The following is a 25,307-nucleotide window of genomic DNA, read 5'->3' as shown; positions in this document are numbered from 1 at the left end:
CAGAGATTTTGGACAGGAATTTTGAAGGAAGTGGATATGAATAGCAGAATTCGAGTAAATAAGTATTTTGTCTATAGGTGCTGAAAAAGATTAAATCTGAGCCATGCGCACATGGGTAATGGACGTGCACATTTACTGTGAAGGCAAGAGGGCTGAGATGGCATAGAGGCTGAGCACATTTATTTAATTGAGTCAACACATTTTATCATATCTTGCCTTGGGTCAGGTGCTTGTTAAACAATGTGGATACACAGATGAAAAGGATGCTGTAACCTCCTGGGTTATTAGTTTGGTAGGGAAAGCTAAACATTAACTAATCCCACAAATAATGATGTAAATGGTGACCGCTATATCATTTCAGGCTAAAATGTTTGGATAGATCCTACAGATAGTGTGTGTTGAGGGTAGGGACAGGAATGGCTGCCATGCCCACATGTGGTATTCTTCAGGTACTATTCCAAATATAAGAACAAAATTACTACGCATTATTATTTTGTAAATCCTCATTATCTTACTTCTCTTGAGTTATAGAATAGGAAAGGTAAAAGTTATCTAAAATAGCCTCTAAGATATTAAACAATAGGAGCTATATTAACTATGTCTTATATTCTCCTTTTGCCAAATATAGTCCTGACGACTTTCTAAGCACTGGGGCAATTTTAGCACTGAGGAATTCCTCCACAGCCTTATATTGACTGGGATAATATCACAGTTATGTTTTGAGTAGCCATACGCATTTTAGAACTCCAACTTTTTGAAAGTGGTTATCTCAGGAAATTAGACAACCTATGAGATCAGGATTAGATTAGGTGGAGAACCTAAAACAAAAGTTTCTCTGATTTAAAATGATAGCTGATCAATGGCACATTAAAAAATGCATTTCTGTTCATGTTGAGGCTCTGAATAGTGTGATTTCCTTCTTTCAAGGGAATTGTGTTACTCCGGAAACTGAGCCTTGCCGTTGGAGAGCTTCATTTCAGTACCCGTCGTAAATAAACAGGATTCGGGGATGTTGCATCGTTTGAATGATGCTTACATCCTGCAGGACAAGCCTATGACTGCTAGAGGAAGGGATCAGTGTTGAGGCGGAACTGCATTTGTATGCATCATCAGGCGGATTCCAGGGACATTACAAGCATTGTATTTGCCACAAAGGACTTTTTGCAGCTAAACTGCTGTTTAGCAAGTAGTTTCTACCTAGGAAATCATGTTAAAAAGATGTTGTCTTGTATTATGTTTGAGAAAAAAAAATAGCAACCTGAAATAGTACAGCCAGCGATAAAGGGTACCAAAAAGAGAGTGGGTTGCATACCTCCTACTTATGACTTTGTGAGCTTCAGTTTCTACATGTGTGTAATGGAGGCAGTGCCTGCCCTGCTCTGTCTCAGCTCTCTCTCCACTACCTTAACCTCGCCCCATCAACTAGTCATATAACAAACAGCTGATCTCTAGCAAGCACTTACTATGTGCCACGAAGTCTTTTATGTGTTTTGTATGTGTTAACTCTTTTAATCCTTATAATAACCCTGTGAGGCTCACAATATGATAATATGCATTTTGCAAATTGAAAACCAAGAACAAGAGAGGTAGGGAACCTGCCCAAACTTACACATCTAACTAACCATCTGGCTCCAGATCTGCAGTCCTAAATCTCATGCTGTCTTGATTCATAGCTCTATAACTTTGTGCTTGGATGTTGGTCTGCCAGAAATGTTTTTCCTGCATCCTTCCCTAACATAATTCCTAGTCACATTTCAAGGTTCTCCACAGGTATGATCTCTTTTGGAAATATTTCACTGAATTCTCCCACCTCAAGCTCCTCTATGCTGCCATGGGAATAAATGTTAGCCTGAATCACACTACAATTCAATTTCTTTTTCCTGCTTTTTCTGTTTACCCCAACTACTCTGAGAATCTTGAGGACAGAGACATCGCAATTTCTTAATAAGTATTTTCTGCATGTAAATGGTAATATGCAGAGATAACATGAGATAATTTGGTAAAACTGTTTTATGAATCATAAAGAACCACACAAATGTTACATATAATGATTATTTGTTAATAAGGCACTCAGAAAAGTGTTTTCTATATTGAAAAGAAAATAGGGAAACCATGAAAGGAAGGTGGTATAATAATGAAAGCACTACTAATTGATGCCTGATAAAATAGACAATACTCACTTTAATTGAATAGCAGATATTAAGTACAGAGATTTTCTGTCAGTGAGTATCATGGTATGATAACAGATGCTGATAAAGAAGATCGACAATGCAGTCCAAATCCATTATATACTTTGTTGAATAGCTGGATATGGAGGTGAGAAAAGGCTAGCTACGTTGGTGCCTGAGCATGTGCAAGGAAGATAGAAATCTCTATTCCTGAGTGATTGCACAGTGAGAGTGAAGGCAGGGTTGCCAAAGAGGATTGGCCAGGCTCTCTTTCAAAGTGGATTAATCGCCAGCATCTTTGTCTAAAGTGGAAGCAAGAGTGGAGAGAGTCTTAAAGTAAGCTAAGAAGGAGAGGATATAATTGTTTTCCAAAGTCAGAGACACCCTCTTCTGGCTATCGATTTGCCGCCTTCAGAAGCTTATGGTACAGTTCCTAGTCTTTCCCACGTGGATAGTGATGTCTACCTCATCGGACTCTCGTGGAGATTTGAAGGTGATTACGTAAAGTTGCACGGGAGCTCATACACAATAGGCGTTTAATAAATTTCAACTTTGTGTAGCCCCCAAACCAGTTTTTCATTCATAAAACCGTTTCCTCATTTGTGTGGTGGCTAAGAATAATTAGCAAGCCAGGGTGTGACATAATTCTAACATTTTGGTTTTAAGTGATTACAAATATAAGCCTCGTTTTAAATTGAGTCTTCTTTAAAACTCTTCTTAACTAACCCTTTTTATATACATATACTACATGCTACTGATTATGACAGTCACCTAAGTTACGGTTGTACTGACCCTCACTAAGTGTAAATATCTACAGTGGTTTAACCCTAATGCCTTAGTGATCAGTGTACGATAGCACTGTCCAAGAACAATAGAAATTAACCATTCACTATTAGATATAAAATACTGATTCCTAAGAAATTCTTTGACTGAAAATCAGATAAAATATAGTAATAAGGAAATAAAACAGACTGAAGAGGGCATAGATTATTTTATAGCAGCTTTCATTTCCAATTTTAACAGGATATTTGAATTTTTACAGAGCATAAACACTAGATTTAAACATAATTCAGCACTTATCTTGAAAAGAATCCTGGTTATTCATGAAAAAGGGTGGGTGAGATAATATGCCTGAAGTGATGCATATTATGCTTTAATCAAGGCTCAAGGACTAGGAGTGGAGAGAGAGGAAGTTGAGAATTATAAAGGAGGACTTCTAATATTCATTCACTTTCACATGCATCATCACAGATAGCCAGGGCATATATTAATTTTACCCATTTTTATAATGAGAAAATAGGTTCATGGAAGAACTAATGCCCTGGGCCAAGCCACACAGAGATAAGAAAAGTCTCAGAAACTTTAGCGACAGTAAAGTGTTCATAATGATAACACTTAGTATCTATGAAGTGCCAGACACTGTCCTAGAGGTTCAAGATATAAAAGTTAGTAAGGCAAAAAGAGTTCTTGATTTTACAGAATTTAATTTTCCTTCTGGGGATGATGGGCAATAAAGAAGTCATTAAATAAATAACTTGCATAACTTTCAGAACGATGAGAGCAGTGGCATCGATGAGGCTGGAAGAGAGGATAGATCATGATGAGAGAAGCACTCATATTTTAGATAGTATAGCTATGAAAAGCTTTTCTGAGATGCGAAATGTGAGCATTATCCAGGGACATGAAGTAGAAAGTTATGAGAAGTCCTAGTGCAGATGTTTCTACTTGAGGCCTTTGGTAGAAAAAATTGTGGCATATTCCAAGAATTGCAAGATCAATGCGGTGGGACCAGAGGGAACCGTGGGAGGAACGATAGGAATTGAGGTCAGGGAAGGAAGCAGCAGCGAATCCTGCATGACCTTGTAGAGACTTTAAGCAGTTTGAGCAAGGGAGTAAAATAACCTGATTTTTTTTTTTTAAAGGGTGAAAAAATTATTTGATATCACAATTCCTTGCCATCTCAGATTTCAATAGTTCTCACATTGATCATTATATAATTTCTGGTCCCTAAAAGAAAGAGATGACACACCCCAAAACAGGTGTTTAATGAATGGAAGGTTTACAGTGGTCTAAATAGGGTTAAGAGAAAAAATGAGGCATAGTAGACTTTTATTTGTTCTTAATATGAGTCCTTGGTGGCCTTGTCGCTATTTGTGTAACACAGATTTCCGTTAACTAATACTATCGGCAAGAAAGTATGAAGGAGCTCCCCAATGTACTCAATGTATTCAGATATAGTTTTTGCTCCCACAAACCAATTTCTGTAATGTAATCAATATCGAGTACCTGGGCCGATATAGTGACTCTGTTCTCTGCCTCTTGTCTTAATGGCACAAAGAGCCCCACCCGAAGATGAGAATGTGTCATGGGTATATTCCCACATTGAGGCATTCTTCCATTTGTGTAAGGCTTCTAAACTTACGAGCCAAAGGATAGAGGGACAGGAAGCAACAATGGAGTTATTAGGTGAAATAGTGCCAAGAGCCACTTTCATTTCTACATTTTCATTCCTGGACACATATAATGTAGCTACAAGGGAGACTTCACCTTATATTATTCACCTGTCTCAAGCATATACCATGTCCTTTAAATCAGAGCCACGTATTGCAGGGTGTTTTCTCCTAGCTGTTACTCTATGCTTTCAACAGGTCATTCCACGATTCTATAAAGACAGCTTTTTCCAGGTAATGGGATTGAGATCAGAAAGCTAACACAAGCCAAGTCAATACTTTAAATCTCAAGTGAGTGCATTCATGTTGGCAAATTAAACAACAACAACAAAAACCAATTTCATACATATGCTTGTGATCCTTCCTATTTAAATTGGTGAGATCTTGTAATTCTTCTCTTATATGTATAGCCTAACTCCTCTTGGGCCAGCTCTGCTGGAATCCAGCTCTCAATATGGGCTCAGGGAACGTAGAAGTATGTTCTTTTTAGCAAGGAAGTTCAGTGGGATTTAAATGTTCAAAGGCCTTTTCTTTGACTGTGTCAGATCAGTTGTCTCCATCCTATGTCTCAGAGTCCCAGGCCTTCCCCTACACTGTAAGATAATTGGATGGATTGAACACTTAATTGTTTTGGCAACTTTACAACCCTTATATTCAGACCTGGAGATTGGTCCACAATCATTAAAACTGGCAAATAGTCTTTCCTCCCCTCTCCTGAATTGAGCATTAAAAACATTTACTTTGTCCATTTCTCTTTGTAGGCTCTAGTTTTGCCAGAAGCAGCATCCTAAGCTACCATTTTTCTTTATTCTTCGTTGTCATACTGACTGAGTTGTTAAGCGCTAATTCTCTACATCTTGCCCTCCACTTGCACTACTCTCTCCATGCCATTATCACTGTGAGTTTTATAATCATGATGCCCTTGCAATCCATATAGTACCTAGTCCCATTTTCCCTGACCAGGATATTCATGCGTTTATCAAATATATGAAAAGTCCAATCCCACATTTCTATTTTGAGAATGTGTTTCTTGGGCCACTCCTGATATTGGTGTATCAAAGTCTTAGCAGGAAAATAAGTTCAGGCTCAAAAAGAGTTATTAAATCAAGTTTAGTAGAAGGGCTATTATGAGAATGTGGACTGAGTTAAAGAAAACCAATATTGATGAAGGACCCTGGGATAGCAGGAAAGTTAAGCAATTACTACCTTTGGTTTTAATGGGACAAAAGGTGAGAGTTGTTAGCAGAAGCGGAGAGCAATCTAGCTGTAGATTAGAACTGCCAGTTAAGAGATACGGCCTCTAACAGAGGAAATCCTTCACTGCCAGCCTAGAGCCCAGAAAGAAGAGAACCTCTTTTTCCCACTCTTTGGTCTCTTTCTAGTATGTATCATTGTTCCCAAACAAATAGAAATCAGAGAACAAAGAAACCACAAAAATAAGACTTCTGGGACACTCTTGGGATGCCAAGGATGCTGGAGAGCATGGAAAACGGATCTAGAAGAAGTAATATCACCTTTCCTTTTTGTGCACAATGTCTAGCAATATCCACGAAAAGAGGCAATTTCCCTTGGATGTGAGCTACTGAGAACCAGGCTAAATCATTCTCATTTGCTTTCAAACTCTGCAACTTTTGGTGCCTCATTCGAGGAATTCTGTAGCTGAGCCACAGTCACACGCACCCTGTAAGAGCTGTTCTGCAGGATAAAAAGTAAGCTTTAGAGTCATTTGTCAAGGACAGTGTTCTGTTATTGATTTCTTGAAAAACAATCAGGCAAGATAGGCATTAAAATTACATCAATTTTCGGAGTTGCCGTGGCTTTGATAACTCCTGTGCAGGCTGCAATTTGAGATGAACTGTCAGACACAGTGCTCCATAGAATCCCTTATTATGCCAGTCTCATGTCATGCTATCTGTAATAGAATAGAACAAAGATAAAGAGAACAGGTTTAGGTGTAATTCACTTTAGAAAATACATTTTTATCTATTATGAATCATTAATACCTGGTTGGAAAATTAAATATGATTCTCAAAAGGCATTCCCAAGAAAGTTGTTATAATTTAGTAAAGTGATAAAAACAATCCAACATCATTTATTTAATATCTATTGTATGTCTAGCCTTGTTGAAGGTTGTCTTAGAGAACGGGGAAACTGTTACATACTACATTTCAAAGGTTAATTAACTGATCCACATATACAGGCTATAGATACAGCAACTTATACTGCTGATGTGGGGCGCCAGACACCAATCTGAAGCTTTTCTTTTTTACGTAGAAAGTCTATCACTTCCAATTTGATATTTTGTCAAAGATCCACACTTATGTCTCTGTATAACACAATTGGTGTTTGCTGATACGTAGAGTAACTTTAAATTTTTTTTTCTATTTAAAAAATATATTAAGGAAATATAATAAGTCAAAAATTTGAACCAATTTAGAGAAAAATATTAAACAGATAGCACCGATTGTATATAGATAACATATGAATGTGGTATATGAATGAAAAAATTTGGGAAATATTACCTTATAAAAAGCTACTTACAAGAGATAATGAGGATTATAATAAGATGCATATGGTGGAAACTATTAGGAAAAGTGAGTTTGTTTTGGGGATTTAGCATGTAACTTTACTAGGCATAAACGTGATGTCAATAATCACCTACTAAATGGTTAACAATTATTAGATGTGAAGTCTACTTTTCAGTAGGTTGGAATGATAGTTTCACAACCACATACAAATAAAATACAATATATCATTATTCTAGATTGTGGAAAATAATATTCTTGGAGTTGCCAAAAAGATATTCTCTTCCTAATTCTATTAAATTATTGATGTTCAGACGTGAGAGACACAGGAAAAATAGAAAACGTAAATGAAATATGAACAAGAACAAGGTATATAACATGGAGTATGGTTTGATTAACCAGTTATTATGTATAAGTTATTTGTTTGATTGCAGTAGAAGAAACTAAAAGTTAATTGTATAAAAAAGTAAATATTTTTAACTACATGTGAAAAAACCAGGGCAATGTCATCCAGGGGACTAAGAAATGGCATTCTTATACTTTGGCACTATGCTGTCTTTATTCTTAGGCCTCATAAAAGTGACCACAACATTTTCAGCTTATATCATCCTTACGGCCAACAGTTTGACAGGAAAAGAAAATTTCTGTTCCTGATAACTCCAGCTTACCTCCTGGGGTTCGCTTTGAACCATCTTGAGTCAGGTACCATATCTAGAACAATTTTTGTGGCTAGGGATCGAGGATTATGTTAATCATCCAGGATTGGGTCAATTTGTTTCCCCTTAACCAAGCTCGCTTCTATACGTGGATAGAGTCCCACTGACCCCAGGAGAATTAGAGTTAGAGGAAGGTTTGCACTCCCCTATAGGAAAATTGGAATATGATTCCTTGGCCAAAGGGAATGGTTACCAAAACATAGTGCCCCATGACCATAGGTATGACCAGGAACTGAGTTATTTCTCAGTGATTGCTTCTGTGAGGTGATCTTTTCATATATTGTTAAAAGCTTGACATGCAGTCCACATTTTCTATTCAATGGGGATTTATTTTTAGATTGTACGTGAAATAGACATTACTCTTCCCACAAAAAAAAAAGGTTTTAAAAGCCATGTTCCCATTACTTTGCCAGAAGAACTCTAATATTTTAGATAATAGCTGGAAATGAGAAGACAAAAATAGCCAGAGATTGCTGACCCCAGGCAACGATTGTGCACAGCATTTCAAAGAGAAAAAAAAACTTTCAAAACAATCAAATAATAATAACTCAGCAGAAGCACTACTTAATACTTCGTTGTAAGAGACCTAAACAAGACCAAATCTTCAAGGCAAATAGCAGAGAATAGCATGGGCCATACACAAGAAGACCCAATCAAGATCACAACTATCCTCTAGCATCCAGGTTCAAGGTCATTGCCTTTCCCAAAGGAGGAGAAACTTAGAACTGATATTGAAATTCATTGCAAAGTTTTTATTATTCCGTTGTACATAATTATACAGAGTGAATGCAAATCATTTGTATTGACAAATTATTGGTTCAACAGACTCAGTGCAAAATGAAAATGTGAGGCCTTTATCTAAAAATGATTAAGGATTTCAAGATCATTAAACTGACTATGGGATCTTTCTAAGGGTGGGGCCCGGTGCCAGTGCAGGTGAGGCTGCCCTTGGGGCTCAATCATTATCAAAAATTCATTTGCGATGTTATGCAGTCCAAAGCTGAGGAATCTATAGAGATACCTGCATTTGATGTCCACAACCTGACCACTAAATTAAGGTCTCAGGAGCCCAGAACAGGCTCCTCAGATGAGCCGCACTACCTAGAGAATGTGGGTTTAAGAAGTCAAAGTTAGGTTGGAAGTTACACAAGACTCCCCTACGCCATAAAAGAATATTTGATTTTTTTGTATCAAGGGAAGACTAAAACACTCAGGACTTTGTGGAAAGATTAATAGTAAATTACTTTGATTCTTTTGAGTTAAAAACTTTATGTATACAATTCTTGGGGTTCAGAGAGATTATGAGATCTAATATACATCACAGTGCAAGATTAATATGATTATGATATAAACATAAGTTTATATAACAGGTGATAAGATTTGGACACTCAGCTGTTCAAAATTAACCTTCAGGTAAGAATCAATTGAGCATTAAACACTCAAAATATGTAAGACTATCATTCGTGGGTATTACAGTAATTAAACTAGTAGCTACTATTTATTGAATGCCTTATATACATGCTAAGAATTGCAGTACATTTTTAAAATATATGTCTATATGCCCTAAATAAGTTTTATTTTCCCATTATATACAGGTGAGGAACTCAGGTAGTTTATGTAATTTGCTTTTGATAACACAGCTAATAAGTTAAACTTGGTAACCAAGAGTATTTATCTCTAAAATCCATGCCTTTATTTCATTATTCTTGGTCCCTGCCATTTTCCTTCAAGACAGGGACAAAGAAAGCTGTGTTAGTTACAAAGATTCAGTGAAGTCTACTGGCTTTGAGAAGAAGCTGGATTGGGGCACAGAGATGAGAGAGAGCACGCAGATTCCCCATCTTCATAATTCTTTGTGTGCTATTGAATTGAAGGTCCCCATCTTACACAGTAGCCACTTTCTAAGAAGCTTGCAGATTCTGATTGATGATTGATTCCTATCAGAATGTTACAGAATGCCTTAGAGATGAGCAGAATAAATGCAGTTTGGAAGAAAACAAAACAAAGCAAAAAGGCTTAACATTATTTGAGCTCTTGCAAAATGGCAGGCACTGGTCCCAAACGTTACAAGTATTGTCACAATAACCCTATGAAATGAGTTCTATTATTAACTGCTTTTTATAGATGAGGAAACTGAGATTTTCAACATCATCTACCAAAGCTATGATCAAACACAGGTTATTCCAGATCATGAAGGTTTAAATGATGCTATGTTAAAATGTCAGATATGAAATATCCCATGCTCTATCATTTAAACACCATTGTATTTGCTGTTCCTGTCTTCAAAGACAGGCTGTGAAGGAGTACGGCTCCTGGCCAAAAACCTAGGCATGACTTTTCAGGCAATTACAAAGGCTTTGCCTGGCAGGCATCGTGGGAGAAGGCTGCTCTCCTGGCACCAGCCAATGCATTGGTCTTTAGGGGGAGCTGTGGTCAAGGACTCAGGACCTTCTGGCTGGTTGTGCTCTTTTGCACATTCGCATTTCTAGCCCAGGAGCCTTGATTCTAAGTCTCTTTATCTGGGGCCTTCAGGTGAGGTCTGCCTCAGGCATCTCTGCTGAGGCCCTCTTAAGAGGTCAAAGGGAGGAGAGGAAAACTTTGAAGACATTTCTCCACTCAGACTTAGTACTCAGTACTCTTCCACTCCCAGCTCTTCCCTTTTGCCCTCTCCTCCAGCCTCCTGGGGTCCATAAAACTCAGGAGGCTTTTGTTCAGCCTCCCTTGGCAGTGAGATGACCCCCACATCTGTGCTGAGCCATCTGACCCTTGACCAGTGCACTGTCCCACAGGGGAAAATGGAATGAGGGAGAGGTGGCGCTTTCTCTGGGCTAGACTCTTGTTTGTACTATCACAGTAAGTGATGAAAAACTTCACTGTTATTTTCATTTTGGCTTGTTGTTTTTAATCAGTTACTCCCACACCTGACAGCTCAGCTCTCTCATCAGCTCAGAGCAATTCCTGACACACAAGAGTGATCTGTTGATGTTTTCTAACTTTGTGAAAGATACTTTAAAATTGGATGAAACGCATGTTCCCTTCTGGTGAGGATATAGAAACTCACCAGAGACTTCCATTCTCAAAGCAAGGCAAATGATCTAAAAAATTCATAGTCAAAATCAGAGAGCTGAAGTGGCCAGGGCCTCCCCCAGTGCAAATACGGCCACCCTCTAAAGGCAGCAATCCAAGCAGGAGGGCTGAGAGGAATCCTTCAGAGGCCCTTTTAGGTGTCAGCTACCAGGAAAGTTCAGAGGAATCTCCTTCATCCAATCTCTCTATCCAAAAATACAATTAAGAAAATGGTTGGGTAAACATACAAAAGGCAACAAATTATTTTCACAATATATTTCTGTCAATGGACTTACAGTAAAAATATGAGGGCTGGTCCTGTGGCCTAGTGGTTAAGTTCCGCACGCTCCACTTCAGCAGCCTGGGTTCGGTTCCCAGATGCTGACCTACACCACTCATCAGCGGCCATGTTGTCATGGCAACCCCCATGCAAAGCAGAGGAAGATTGGCACAAATCTCCCTCAGCAAAAAAGAATTCTTACAAATCAACAATGAAAAGACAATTCACAAAAAGAAAAAAAAAAGGAAAAGACTTGAATAAAAGACATTTCACAAGTGAAGGTATACCAATGGCACAAAAACACATTAAAAAAGTCCTCAAAATAAACAGTTATCAGGGAAATGCAAGTTAAAATGACAACTGTATATCATGGTACAATTAATAGAACAGGTGAAAAAAAGCAACAAACCAATAACGTCAAATGTTCATGTGATATAGAACAAAACTGGAGGTGTTGGGTAAAATGATAAAACGAAACTGAGGAACTGCTTGGCAGTTTCTTATAAAGTTAATCATATACTACCCAAGGACCATATTGTAGAAGAATGAATCCTGAATAAGTCACGAAACACGGATATCTGCCGTTGTCTATCCTTTAACATTACTTGCACTACAGAAATATCATTTACTCTTTCTGAAGCTGTTCATCATTTGTAAAGTAAGTAACTTGAAGAGGTCGCTGTAAAGATTTTTACAAGCTCTCAGATATACACATAATTCTATGTAATGAAGACAAAGAATGAGCGTGCAGACCATAGGTTACATCCTAAAGACCACAGATGGCTGCCAGAATGAGAACAAGACACACAAATCTAATGGCAAACTCTTTGGCCAAAATTGGAAACAATATTTACATAATAAAATAGGCAGGTTAAACAGCAGTCTGTACTGGTTATTTTAATAGGTTATCAAATAAAGCTTTGTGAGCGTAATATGAACTCCTTCTCTTGCCTTTTTCCTTCCCCTGATTCCAGGCTTTCCGGTTCATAAGCAGATGCCTGAGGTGTGAAACTAAGACAGAAACAGTTTTTATTTCTTTGTGTGTTTTTCAAAGATATCATTTCAAAGATACGAACGGGATTCTACAGTGAAAAGTGTAAAGCATTTTATTTATTGGTACTGCACAGGATCAGGAGAGAGTTGGAAAATAAATTTTAGAAGAGAAAGAGGAAGGCGCTTCTGTCTCCAAGTAGTTTTCCATTGTCTTTAGGATCCTGTGCCTTAGTACAGCATGCAGCTGGAGCTCAGTTCCATTTCAAAGGAAACCAGCAGGCAGAGTCCTTCAGATCAGACCATCTCCAGGGAGTTCCCTGGAACCTCTCTGCTTCCAGTTCTTGCTAAGGCCCACATGTGTTCAACCCTTCCTTGGATGTCGGAATTCTCATTAAATGCCATCTGCTGGGTGGAGAGCCCAAGGACCCAGAACCGCCTTAAACCTCCATACTCCCGAGTGCAGTGTTTGGAATGTGGCTCCATTGGTTGGCTGCATTCTTTTCTCTTAAGACTGCTGGGAGCATATTTTTGTGAACTTTTTTTGATAGCAGTAATTTCAAGTTAATAACCACATATAATATTGCCAAATTATGCAATAATGCACTTTGGTATGAAACTTTCCCAATTGCCTGAGTATAAGTGACCCGCACTTTGGGGAATTTCTCCAGTTTAATGTGGTGGAAAATTTCACTTTTTTTTTTGTCAGTGACCTGCGTGTGAAAATTATGGTAGATTCAAAATCTATCTTGGGCAATGTAGTTACATCCAAATTCAAATCAGATTTTGATTTGAAAGTCTGTGTAAGAGGGAGGAGGGAGAGCCACATTTGGTAAAATGCTTCTTCCAAGACAAGCAATCTTGGTCTTACACGCTTTTGAAATAGTTTGGGGAGTTGGGGAGCTCAACTTTTTTTTCAAGGCTTCTCTTTGGAAATCATTTACATGTTCTGGTGAGAGCAGGTATGATGAACTGGGGTCGGGTGTGTTTTTTCAGTTCGAGCTTAACAGACTCCTTTTCAGTTTAGAAGAGTTCTACAAAGAATTGTTTTAATTATGTCACAGATTTTAATCAGGGTTCTTACAAATCTACCCTTGGTTCCATATTTACTCTAAGGCTATTTCTTATTTTGAAAATTTTTGTTGGCTTCAGAAAATCACCTGGATCTTTTTCATTTATTTTAAATTCTTCTTGAAACAGAACAATTTTTTCTTTAATTTGTCTCTCTCTTGTAAAGACATCGTATACAGCAGAAAGAAGCCACTTGGAATTGCAGCACACTTCCTGGAAATTGCTTTAGCTAGCTGTGCACATTCATTAGGTAATTTTTAGAGCTTCCAAGTTACAACAGCCTCTAATAGCAGATTTCTCACTGTTCTTCATGCCTCCACTAACAGTCTCACCTCTCTCCCAGGATTTTTTCCCCTACTCCATCCTAAAGTCATTGCCATGTCTTTTAGGTTTTAGTTATGGTAGCACCCCACTTCTGGAACTGATTTCTGATTCAGTTATCTATTGCTCTGAAGAAAAAAGAACTTAAGCTACCCACAATTTAGTGATTTAAAACAGCAAGGATTTATTATTTTTCACAATTTGTTTGGTTGTCAACTAAGGCAATTCTTTGGTTTTCTCCTGGGTTCGCTCCTGAGGCTGCAAATATTTGATAGCTTCACTGGGGTTGGAGGACCCAATATGACCTGCCTCGTGTGCCCACTTGTTTATGTGGGCTGTCAGCTATACATAATGTTCTTCCGGGTGTCCTCTCTTCCTCGTAGTTGGCTAACCTCAGCTTCTTTATAGCAAGGTAGTTTCCAGATTTCAAGAGATTTAGAATGCAAATTCTAAGGCATCTTATGGCCTAGACTCAGAAACTCACATGTCACTTTTGCACCATTATATGGTTCAAAACAAGTCACAAGTCCCTTCCAGATTTAAAAGGTGGAGAAATTGTCTCTACTGCTTGTTGGGAGGAAACACATTCACATCGCGAAGAAGTGTGGGCATGCTGAGATGTTTAATTGGGATCAATGTCATAATTACTAATATACTATTAAAATTTCTGTTCTATAAAATTCTATAAAGTTTTCTTCTGGTTATAATGAACCTCTTAAAATTATTACGTCTTTCCTGCCAATCTGCTGGCATCACTCAGTCTTCTTCCACATCTAATTACAAATGTCACCAATTACAAAGTTCTGCCGACCTGAATATCTTCTCTCTTTGCATTTCCATCTGGATATTGATGTTCTGGAAGGTTACCAACTGGCATGTGCTTTGCTAGAAGTGCTTTAAACTCTACTTCTTTCTAAAATATTTATTTTGCACCATTTAAACTCTAAGATACTATTCTGTTATATTCTTGCTTGTATATTTTCTGACAAGAAAACTATAATCAATTTGATCTTGACTTCTCTCTGTAATGTGTCTTCCCTCCATGTCCCCACACCTTTGGCTGCTTTTTAAATGGTTTCCTTATTGATAGTTTTTCAGCAATTTGATTTTAATATGACTTGGGAGGTGTGTGCATGCATGTTGGCCTTGCATTTATTTTCTTAGCTTCCTGGACCTGTTGCTTTTATAGTTTTCATCAAATTTGGAAAAATTTAGCCATAATTCCTCCAAATTTTTTTCTACTACTCATCCCTTTTTTAGGACTCTAATTACCCATACATTAAATTTCTATTAACTTTTCAGTTACTTCAGGATGAATGCTTCAGCTTTATAGATCCTATTGCTATATCTTTAAGTATATTGATATTTCTTTCTGCAGTGTCTAATCTTCTATTAATCCTACCTAGCTGACTTTTTATTTCGGATATTTTATTCTTCATCCCTGGATGCTCCATTTGTTTTTTAAATATGTTTTATTTCCCACTTCAGTATGTCTGTGCTAACTTTTAAGCCCTACCGCTCGTGTGTGATAACTACTGTGGTGCCTTCGTCTCTGGTTTCTGAGTCTCTGTAATTTCTTCCTCCTCGCCCTCTTGACTTATTCTTGTCCTGGTGAAAAGTCATGTTGTTATTTCTTGGCATGTCTGGTAATTTGCATTGGATACTTAACCTCATGATGTTTGAATTTATCTTCCGTTAAAGAATATGTGTTTGTCCTGACATTGAGTCTTTTTGGGAATCGGTTTTACACTTTGAGGCCTGTGTCTCCACTCGATGAAGAAGACTCAGAGAAGGCGTCCCTCCAGGAACAGGTCATCCCTACTTAGAATGTGGCGTGTCTGGGGCTCGATGGAATGCCAAAGGAATTCTCCAAGACCTCTCCATTCTGGCTGTTCAGAGCAAGAACCTCTCCCCACCGCGGGTGGGCTTTTAGAGTGGGTTGGCCTGACTTTGCAGAGAGGCGCTCTATGCTTTCAGAGCCTCAGACTCACCAATGACTCAGGTAGACCTCTCAAGAGATCTGCCTTGCAAATTCTCACCACTTCATCCTTCCTGCACTCGAATCTCTCGAACTCGGAGAAACCACTGTGAGTTCCCCTCCATGTGCCTGTGCTGAGAAAATGCCTCCAGGCAGACAGTTTCAGTCAGTTTGCGAACAGCTGTTTCACTGATTTTTGTCCTGTTTCCAGATGTTTACAACATGAGGATAATCTGCCCCTTATTATTACACATGTTCAGAAGCAGGAGGCCCTCAGTCGTAACATTTTTAATATTCTTTCTTTCACACACACACACGCACACAAACACACTCACAAATCTGAGAAAGTTTAAATTGCATTGTTTACTATCATTGCCATCATTTTCTCCAGACCATCTTTATTCCAAGAAATAATGTTAAATACTCTTAACTTATTTTTAAAAGTACTACTTGTTTCACCTTGTTTTGTGGTAATTGCAATTAATGACATACAGCCTTTAGTCCCCTAACACCTTTCAAATATGATTATGGTAAAATTGTGAATGCTGTCTACCTGATCATGGCCGTTTGTATTCCTCCCTCACTTATCTGTGGTCTTTCAATTAGTCTTCTGAGAACACTGCAGCTTTTATTGTTATCCAGCTCCGCAGGAAACCACAAGCAGAGAAATAGACGTTGAAAAGAAATAAGGATTATGTTCTTTCCTTTCTCTCTCTCTCTCTAATATTCTTTTTTATTCCAAAACATAGAATTCATTCCCGTTAACCCTTCAGAAATACAGGCCAGATTTCACACTGGGCTTCAGGTATGTGCAGAGAGTGATGGCAAATCACTGCATGCTACTTATTTATCATTTATCACACATAATAAAAAACAATGCTCAGCCCTGAAGGATCAGCATGTCTAAACACCATCTTGTGCTTTCTTGGGAAACAAAATCCCCAAAATGTCCGCTAGGGTTTCCTCTGCCAAGGGTCGCTTCTGATATTGTAGTAACAACTTGGGATGTCGTCTCTCTATTGATTCCCGACTACCAAAACAGATCTTAAGAACCACGAAGGAGGGAGATGGTACTTGAAGGAATAAATAATAGACACACTAAATTCAAAATAATGGTGTTCACTTTATCTCTACTTCAAGAAGGTTTCTGGAAGCCTGGATAAAAAGGACCCCCTAAATATTTTTTCCTTAGAGCTCTGGAATTGATAAATAAGCTGTTTTTCCAAATTTAATTTAGAAGTTTCTGAAAGAATGAAACCCAACTGTGATTAGGGAGAAGGAAAGCAACCTTAATTTAGGAGTGCACGTTTGTTATTCTTTTCATCTTTAAGCAGAGATTCACAAGATTTTCTTCTTATCTCAGAGGAAAGTTGCTTTGATAATTTGTGGCTGCAATAGGCTTCTCTCATTGTTTATCCTGGCCTTTGCATTCCAATTGCAAAGAGCCCACTTCAGCCCCAATCATCAATCATTTCACCTGGTGCCGTAGCCCCCACCTAGTCACTGTGCTTCTGATCTCTCCCTCCACATTGCTGGCTGCCCCCTTTCTTAATTGTGGATCTAAATCCAGTAATTTACAATGGGGAAGCCTGCCTAATTACTCAGCAACGACCGGATCAAATCTAACTATGGTCCTTCTGCCATCTGGCCCCAGCCTGCCCTTGTAGCTTTCAGTCCACATATCCTGTTCCCTATTCACACCTGACTATTAGTGAAAGACCATGATTTCATCCCTCAGCCCTTAACTCATTTTATTTTCTCAGCTTGCAGTGTCCAAAACAGAGAGAATTAAATTTCTAGAATACATCCACATGCAAAGCAAGCCAGCTAAAATTTTCTTTCCTCCATAAGAATGCTCGTTCTTGATCACCAACTCTAGTTTCCCAGGACATACTACTGAGACATCTTGATTGGCTGAGGCAGATTATTCACAAGGTTTAGGTTTACAGTGTGTACTTCTTTTAGTGTTTATGAAACACCATTTGTGACTTTAAAATGCAGTGATCTGCTGCTTTCCCTTTTATTTATTTGTTTTTTCACTCATATATATCTTTTTTTAAAAATGCCTTATAAGTACTGTGTAATTAACTCCCTTTCTCTTGAAAAGGAAAAACACAGTAAAATCTCTGTCATCACTACTAATAATAATCATTATAGCCAACCTTTCTTGTCCACTTGCAAAGTGCTAAATACTGCTCTAAGCACTTTTTGTGAAAAACTCATTTCAAACAATAACATTATGAGATACATTCTATGATTTCTTCCTATTTTATTTTATAAATGAGAAGAACAAGGTATAGGGGTCCCAAGTCCTGACCAGCAAGACTGGAATGTGGTGAGACCAGGGTTAGAATGCACACCCTGTGGAACCATTGATGAGCTAACATGCCCACACCATCTACTTTAGGAGGGAGGGCGATGACTGTTGGTTCAGTTCTTTTGCTTAAAGTGTCTGAACCAGATCTTTGATATATAAAACATTGTGAATGTCAATATGATGACATACAAATATTAAAATATGCTAGAAGTTGATATAATTCTCATTGGTTAGGAGTTACTTTAGTTCATTGTGTAGTTAATTGTCTGTCCTTGCTCAGCTGTGAGCAGGGACAGCTTCTGTCAAACATCCATGTGTTTTAATATCTAACATACAGCCCTGTACCTAATAGCCTTTAATAAATATTTATTGAAAGATAAAGATGAATAAACAAAAGTGTGTAAAGCTATAAAACTTTGTCCTTATGTAAATATTCAGAATTATTGAGGCAAATTTAAATTTTCAAGGATGTGTACATTCTAAAACCTACTTATGTGTGTGGTTTGGGGGAGAGAGAGTTACTGTGACTCTAAATGACCTGTATCACCATTCTTCATCCACCTGTTCATACTTAATTATGAACTACAGGAGCCCTGTGAGCAATGAATTAAATGACCTTTATTGACCCTCAGAATAAAAGACAGAGTAATTTTTGAGATTTCCCACTAGCTATTCAGAGTCTAGGTAATCCATTGGTTGTACTTTGTGTCTTTGTGCCTAATAATTAGCAATTCTTTTTCTGTGTTGTGTCACACCTTCAATCTGGGACATCAAGCTATTGTGTAGAAAATTAAAATTTGCATTTATCAGAACAATCATGATAGTACTTCATAATTGATAGTAGCTCTTATTATGGGCTTCACTAAAGCATTTAAGCATTAATTAAATTTTATGGGGTTGTATTTCTTTTAAAACATGTGCAGAAGGACCGAGATATCTATATATTTTCCAACAGACTGGAAATACACAAATGATTCTGGAAAAAAAGATGCTATTTTCTCTTTTACTTGATTTTGAGAGTATTTGAGAGACTCCTGACTAACAAAATGTATTAGCTTTCTAATAGATTCTCCACATAAAAGATGAAAATATTTAAGAATTCATCAAAATAAAATGCCTGTTTTATCTTCACGGAGAGGAAACCAACCATCACAAGCCAATAGCACTTCTCAGTTAATGTTCCTTTCTTCAACTCTAAGCATTTCCATCTATCTTCCTTCTCACTGTGAACCTTTGAAGGATGTATCAGTCTATCTTGAGTTGTGCAAACAATTTGTGATATTTCTTATTCATATGTTATCAGGAAAGTATTAATTGCATGAAAACAATTTCCCAAGGCACTGATTAATGTTCAAACATGCTGTCATTCCAGAATTTTCCTAGTTTAAACATTTCTTTTAATCTGCAAATCAGTATAGAATAGAGACCAAGTGTTTCAGAATCAGCTAAATCTGAATTAAAGCCTCTACTCTGCCCATTATGAGTGGTTTGACGTAAGACAAGTCATTTTCAATCTTTAAGCCTAAAATAGCTTAGCTCTAAAATTGTTTTGTACAACCTCATGGATTTGTAGGGACAATCGAATGAGATAATAAATGTGGAGGTCTTAGCACACAAGGAACTCAATGAATTCTAGGTGCTCATGGCTATGACCTGCCCCTTTTCTACTTCTCCGGCCTCTTCCTCTACCACAGTACACCCAACTCTCTGCTTCAGCATCACTGGATCCCCTGCTGTTCCTCTAAACCATCAATGTCCAGTAGAACTTTCTGCTATAATGGAAATGCACTGCCCTATACAATTGCCACCAGCCATATGTGGCTATTGTGTACCTAAAACGTGTGTAGTATGTAGTGCGAGTGAGCAACTGAATTTTAATTTTGTTTGATTTGATTTCATTTGAATGTAAATAGCTAGAGACTCCCTTACTTGATTACATGGCTCTAAACATGATGGACCATTGGGTCTGCTGTTCTGCCTTCACTGCTCATATATTTGCTTGCCCATGTCCTTAAAGTATCTGTTCAAATGTCACTTTATTAGAGATACCCTCTTTGGTCAACCTATGTAAAGTAGCAATACCGTGTTCAAATATTCCATATTGTCTTTATGTATAGGGAAGAATATAGACCATGCCCACTGGGGACATGTATTAGTTTCCTATTGGTGATGTAAAAGAAAGTCACAAATGTAGTGACCTAAAGCAGCAGTCTTACAGTTCTGAAAGTCGTAAATCCAAGATCAGTATCCTGGGCTAAATCAAAGTGTCATAGGCCCGGTCCCTTCTGGAGGACTGGAGGGGAATGTACTCCTTGCTTCTCCTAGCTCCTAAAGGATGCAGGCATTCTTTGGTTTTGAATCAATTTAATTTCTTCTTCTGTCATCATATCACCTTCTCTGTCTCTCTCTCTGAACTCTGATCCTCCTGCCTCCATTTATAAGGACACCTGTCTACATCCTCTTCTATATTTAGTGAAATAAAGTTGAGAATGATCAATTCAGTGCTTATTGGAAGAGAGAGACAGGCTTTTAACTAAATTCTATGATCTATCTCCACAAATACCCACAAAACTTACTTCGTAAGTTGAAAGACACTTTACTGGAGCCTTACTCTGATTTCTCTGTATATTCTCATTTGGAAAACTTGATGAATTCAGTTACACACTTCTATTCCTCATGTTATCCTTCCCCAAGGCTCCTCTTCCCCAGGCCTCTTTTCAGCCTTACTCTTCATAAAATCTTGTTTTAAAAAAAAATCTATTTACTATTGCAAAAATTTTTTTTTGATGACCCCAGGCTTTCAAAATCACAACTGTCTTTTGTATTCTTCAGGAAAAAAACTCATATATTCATTAATAAGTGCTCTTAAAGACTTAATATATGATATCTATTGTTTTTAAACCTCTGAAGAAAACAACCCCTTTCTCCTTGTCATAAGAAACACCAAGTATGAAAACCTGTAACAGCAGCAGAAAAGCAGGAGAGAGTGAGAGAGAGAGAGATGATAGATAAATATAGATATAGATGATATAGGGATAGATATAAGTGGATAGATACGCTATACATATATACACATACATTTGTTTCCATCATTTATTTCTGAAAGCCAATAGGCTTTCGAAAAATATAAGAGAGTATATCACACTTAAGTATGATGTGACTGATGGATGTGTAAAAGGGAACAACTGACATTATTTGAAGGAACTCACCATTCCTTTGGGTTTAACATCAAGCTAATTGAGTTTGCATCCAAAATGGAAACATGCCATAATAAATTCATGAAGCGAACAGCAATCCAAATTCAAAACAATGCATTGCTAATGGAGAATTTAATAGTGGAAATCAACAACGTTTTGCCTTTCACTCCCAGTAATAATACATTTCAATATCCCTTCAGTTTGCTGTCATCAGCCCCTGTGTGAACTGTATTTTTGTTAACAAACCATCCCTCTGATACTGTCTCCCAAGAACGAGTTGACAAATCAAAGCAATTTTATAGACAATAAAGTAATTTCCCAGCCACCCTCTAAACTAGCTGTTCCTCTTTACACGCAGGTATTTGCTTCTGCTTATTCCTCCAGCCAGAGCATCTTTCCACTTGTGCAGATCCTATTAATTCTTCACAGTCCAATAAAACTTCATATAACACAATTTATTACTTGATTTATGTCGTCCTTTAATGCCTCATGTAATCACTTCAGAAATCAAGATTATAATATTCAAATGAATTTTCAAAACTGTAAATTCTAAGTCTGAATTTTTGTCGATTACTTCCTTTATGCTGACCTCTCTCCATCCCCCAGGGTCTATCCCTAAGCTATAAACATAAACTTAAACATAAGAAATTTGTCAACCTACAAAATCAAAGAAACCAGTTTAAGAGGTCAAGTATTTTTTGGAATCAAAGAATTGCAATTTGAGGAGCACAGATTCAGGTAGAAACCCAAATAGTGTCCCAATTACAGGAGATGGCTTGCGATTTTTATTGGAAAAAGAGAGGAGGAGGTGAGTTGTATTAAAGAAGAGTGCATCGGTGCTGCACAAGGTAAGGCTAAGTTTGTACTTCATAGATTGACTTGAGATTCAGCCCCCAGGGAAAAGGCTAGTCCTGTACTTCACTGATTGTTTAGCAATCTGGTCATCAGCAAAGTCCAGTTCCATCAGTCCTTACAGACAGGATGTTCTTGTCCCGTCTCACTTCTTGGAATGTTGGCAGTTTGGTCCAGTTTGGAAGATGCAGAAAACAAGACACACAAGGCAGTTCCTCTGAAATAGCTGTTCTGGTTCTATTTTAATATAGCTCCACCATGTCATCTTTCACAAATGGTACTCGAAATCAGATTGTAGGTATAAAGCACCTGGCAGGGTAGCTAGTGTATATTAATTAATCAAATGATTTACTTAAAGTAAACCTCATTTGATGCTCAAAATTTGAGTATCAGGCAAACCTCCCTAAACTTTTTTGGTATCCTATCTAATTCTTTACAAACTAGTAATCAGGGGAATAGGGGGGAAATCTGGTGCACAAAAACAATGTTATTTAAAGTATGATTTATAGTGAAATTCTTTAAAGTGTTGAAAATAAATATATATGTATATATGTACATTCATATGCGTATATATACATACACACACATATATAGTAAGCATAGATTTCTTTATATAATGAAAATATCTTTCAAATAATAATGTCAGAAATAAACTAAGGGAATTTGGTGTCAGCAAGACTGCACTACAGCAAATAATAGAGAAAATTTCTCGGAGAAATTATAGGAGATGAAAACTCAGACCTTCAGGAATAAATGTAAAGTGTTAAAATGATAAACAGATGTGTAAATACAACATTATTTTCTCTATTAATTTCTTTAAAATACATATGATTAAAGAACAATTTTGCCATTGAATTGTGGATTTTACAGCGTATGTAGATGTAATGTATACAACAAATATGCTACAAAGAACAGGGAATATGCAAGTGAAACCAGGCATTTTCAAGGATTTTACATTGGAGGCAGGTGGTACTATATTAACTCGAAGTAGAAGTAGATTTCCAAAATTTAAGGAAATATGTTTTAGTTACTATAGCAACCATTAAAATAAAATAAATTAAATTAAGAAAAATAAAATAATGTAAAGAAGTCCAACTAAAAAGTTAATAGAAAAATTAAAATGGAATTATAAATGAGATTTACTTAACCCAGAGAGAGGATAAGCACGGTGGAGACGTACCTAAGAGTCTGATTTTGATGGAACTCCTGCACATTGAGGATTAGTGTGAAGACCACGGAAAACCCCTGCAGAGTCTTGATCTTCAAAGTTTGATTTTCCTTTAGGATGATCGCTCTGGGTCCTATGTGCTAATAGATTAATGGGACATTTAGATAGGAGAAACACAGATCAATGAATGAACTGTTACAGAATCAAAGTAAAAATCAGGAAAGCCTGAATTATGATAATGTCAATAAATGGTATTAGAAAAGAAGGAAGTGATATCAATAATTTTGAAGAGAACAAAACTGGTCAGATTTAGCCACTCCTTGGATTGAGGGTTCTGACGGGGAGTCGGGGAATCAGAAATAACCTTCAGGGTCCTGATTTGTGTGGCCCATCTGACATTACAAATTCCTGTGATAAAATTCCCAAACTGTAGTCAGAAGGAGCGTCTCCCCAAGGAGCTAGGTAAAGATGTATATTCAGTGACTCCACTCTCATCCCCTGAAATGCTTGAGGATTTTGGTTCAGGTTGAGGAATACCGTCCTCGGAGTTTAAGGAGGCATTTATAGCCAGTTTTCAAGTCCAAGACTACAAATACTTCCTGAATATGAACTGTGATTCCTGCATTGATAGGCACTTCTGGGATGGAGGATTGCCTGCATTTTTTCAACAATGTACATTTGCGCTCACAGACTTTAGACTTGCCAAGATAATAGGTAAACAGTGGAGCTCTTAGATAATTACAAAAGATGGTAAGTAATTAAATGTCAAAATGAGTGATTGTAGATAACAAAATCTACTCCTATCCCTGGCTTAAATGGTCAAAATACAAAGGATAATGCTGGTCTTCTCCAAATATATTTTCCTGGCCTGTACTTACCGAAATCAACAAAAGCCATGAAGACATTTTGACAGTCTTAACACCATTTATAGGCTATTTCTTTTTTGAGGAAATAGTATTGATTTTCCAAGCATCTAAATATTGATTCCACTTTCTGTTTTGTTTTTGTTTTACTTTCCAAAATGTATAAGTCTACTATGTAGAAACAAACCTGTGCCTAGGTTAAAATGAAGATTTGTGTTTATCAATACCTACTATTTCTGAATGATGCTTCATCAAATTTTTAATTCTTTATTACTTTCAGGTATAACAGAACACTAACAGTATTTAAAGAATTGTTTTGTAAGAATTTCTGTGTATCATAGGGTAGTATTAGAAATGCGTATATCCTATTAAAAGTTAATAAGACAAATTAAGCATATGAGAAGAAATGAGTACTAACAGGATTAATTTTGCTGGTAATGTAAATGGTATTCACAATTTTTTCTGGAAGGCTCTGTGTGTGCTGATGGGGACTTTGGTGTCAGACAAATGTCTGCTGAAATAAAAAGAGCATTTCATCATCACGATATTCTGTTATAACTCCCTACATAGCCAACCCATGTCTCCCCATTAAACAGAAAGTGGCAGCATTGGTTCCCCTTGCCCAGGAATGGTCCTTTCTGATGGAAACCTTACTTGGATACCATTCAGATAGATCTCACGAAGGTCTGAACTACACAGGTCATTGCTCTGAGAGAGGTGCCACAGAGGTGCTGAGCAACTCGGAGAACCTCCTCAGCTCACCTTTGAGACAAGAGAACTGTCCCCAGACAGGACTGTTAATGGGCTGAATTGTGTCCACACAAAATCCGTATCTTGAAGTCCTCCTAATTCCTAGTACCTCAGAATGCCGCTGTTTGGACATAGGGGCTTTAAAGGGGTAATCATGGCAAAATAAATTCAAGTGGGTGTGTCCTAATCCAACGTGACCAGTATCCTGATAAGAGGAGGAGACTGGCACACAGACATGCACAGAGGAAAGGCCATGTGAAGACACAGAGAGAAGATGATCATTTACAAGCCCGGGAGAGAAGTTCTCAGAGGAAATCAGCCCTGTTGACACCTTGATCTTGGACTTCCAGCCTCCAGAATTTGGAGAAAACAAATTTCTTTTGTTTAAGCCACGCAGGCTGTGGTACTTTGCTATGGCAGCCCTAGCAAATTATTGCATGAGCATAAACTCCAGCCCAGGTGGAGCTTCATGCTGTCAGTTAGCCAGGTTGTTTTTAGAGTGTGTCTCCCAAGGAAGTAAAGACTTTGTCCCTTGCATTACAGGAAATTTGGTGTGACATCTAATTAAACCATATGCTGGTGTCCTTAAACCCCT

This window comes from Equus asinus, chromosome 20, assembly GCF_041296235.1.
Source record: "Equus asinus isolate D_3611 breed Donkey chromosome 20, EquAss-T2T_v2, whole genome shotgun sequence".
NCBI lineage: Eukaryota > Metazoa > Chordata > Mammalia > Perissodactyla > Equidae > Equus > Equus asinus.
Note: the sequence above shows the minus strand (reverse complement) of the source record.